Genomic DNA, 2,250 nt, shown 5'->3' on the forward strand with positions numbered 1-2,250 from the left:
AATGCAAGTAGTAGGTTGTCAATTTGGGTGAACAAAGGTTCCATTAAAATGACAAGGAAAGTCATGACTGTTTTGGCTGCCAGCTAATTTTCAGTTGTAGTAGCATCTGGTGCTATCGAGACTTCCACTGTTAGAGGGTTTATTTACTTGGTAGCATCTTGGTTCAAGCAGCTGTTGCAATTGTGACTTACAAGATCCAGATGGAGATCCAATTGCAGCAATGTTTACAATCACTTCCTTGATAGGTTATGCAGGATTTAAAGTTTCTGTAGCACTGGCAGTGGATGTGGTTTCCCTTGATGCTCAAGCTGTTGTGGTTTTATGTTCTGTTGAAATGATGGTTGTGTGTGATGTTTTGGTGGATGCAGGAGAGGTTGTGGGCTGGATTGAGGTGGTCATGCTTGTGGCACAGATGAAATAATGGTGGTGGCTGTTGTGGTTCCAGGTTGAGTTGGATTAATGGTTGTGGTTGATGTTTTGGTGGACACAGAAGAGGCTGTAGACTGTATTTCAGTGGCTGTGCTTGCGGGCACAGATGGAGTTGTGGTGGTGGCTGATGTCATCACAGGTAGAGTTAAAGTCATGACCATGGTTGTTGTGGCACTAACTTCAGTGGATACTGCAGTGGATGTACCTGCTGGTTCAGTAGAAGTTATAGTGGCTGTTGTGTCTGTAGTTTCAGGGGATGTTGTGGTTGTCAACCCTGTGGAAGTGACCAGTGTCATTTGAGAATTAGTAGAAGCTGTTTGAGGTGTAACTCTAGAGGCTTCAGTGTTTGATGATAAATGGATGACAATGGGGGAATTGCTTCTATTCACCAAACTTAGTGTGAGCATTCCAATTGCTGTTGTTAGCACAGAGGCTAAGAGGCAAACCAGGAAGACTTTCTACAAAGACCAGTCACCACAGCTATTTCCAGCCACTTGTGTGCTACAAGGCTCTGGATTTTGGCATTCTGAATGTGCAAGGATGCCTGTACTCACCCAGATCCCAGACAAGTTGGAGGAAACATTTCCAGTTACATCATTTGAAGGTGGACACCACCATGTGGGATGCTGAGCTTCTTGGCCATGGGTACACATGCTTGGCTGTTTCTTCTGTGTTGGTTCCATTCAGCCTGGCCATGGATGACAAACGTGAACAATTTAAGAACCATTGCAGACAAAGTAAAATTGATTCAGTGGGCCATTCTCTTTCTCTGAATTTTCTGGCCCTTTATGAATGCTAGTTCTTTCCAAGAAGGTGATTAGTGAGTACACACTACAGCAATACAACTCTACTATGGACTCAGTTTCTTTAGGTACTAATTGGCCACAAGGTCTCACTGTGCAGCCCTAGCTAACCTTGAACTCATTATAAAGATGAAACTGACCTGGCACTCATAGAGGTCCATGATGTCTGGCATAGTTTAGCTTTTGAAAAATATTTAAGTATGTGGTGTTTTGAATTGTTTTGGCCCCCATAGACTCATGTGTTTGAATGCCTGGCCCATATGATAGGGCACTATTAAGAGGTGTGGCCTTTTTGAGTAGGTATGACCTTGTTAGCGGAATTGTTACTGTGGAGGTCGTCTTCAGAGTCTCTTGGGCTCAAGTTCTGCTCAGTGTGGAGTCCAGTCTCCTCCTGGTTGCCTGCAGATCAATATGTAAACCTCTCAACTCCTTCAGCACTATGTCTGCCTGGATGCTGCCATGCTTCCCACCATGAAGATAGTGGACTGAACCTCTGAACATGTAAGCCAGCCCCAATTAAATGTTGTCCTTTATAAGAGTTGCCTTTGTCATGGTGTCACAGCAATGAAATCCTAACTAAGACAAATGACTGAAGATTTATACCAGTCATCCTTAATTTAAATAATAAATAAAACGCTTTTACTATTCTGAACATAATGTCAGGAACTTATAAAATGGAGTACCATTATCACTTAGTTTTCACTTACTGTAATGCGATTATTTATTCTTATATAAAATTATTTTAAAATGCTATTACAGATTTGGAGTTAAACATGTAATTAATTATTGTCAAAGAAAACAAACAAGAGAGTATCTTTTGGAATTATCAATGTTTTTCAATTCTACATATGTTTTGGTTTCTTTAGTTTAACTTTACTTTCTTTTAGTCTAAAGAACTTCACCTGCTGTTTCCTATAGTGTAGGTGTGCTGATGATAAATGCTCTTACATTTGGTTGTGTAGAAATGTCTCTATTCTTGGATATTGAATTCTTCCATGAGGCTGTTGTTTTCTCTCTG

At 40.9% G+C, this 2,250-nt stretch overlaps 1 pseudogene; it reads right to left on the minus strand.

Annotated features, from left to right (window-relative positions):
• Positions 1-246: 246 nt before the first annotated feature.
• On the minus strand, positions 247-1,112 carry LOC143435595 (uncharacterized; annotated as a pseudogene).
• Between the last annotated feature and the right edge of the window lie 1,138 nt (positions 1,113-2,250).

Source organism: Arvicanthis niloticus, chromosome X, assembly GCF_011762505.2.
Source record: "Arvicanthis niloticus isolate mArvNil1 chromosome X, mArvNil1.pat.X, whole genome shotgun sequence".
In the NCBI taxonomy this organism is placed as follows: domain Eukaryota; kingdom Metazoa; phylum Chordata; class Mammalia; order Rodentia; family Muridae; genus Arvicanthis; species Arvicanthis niloticus.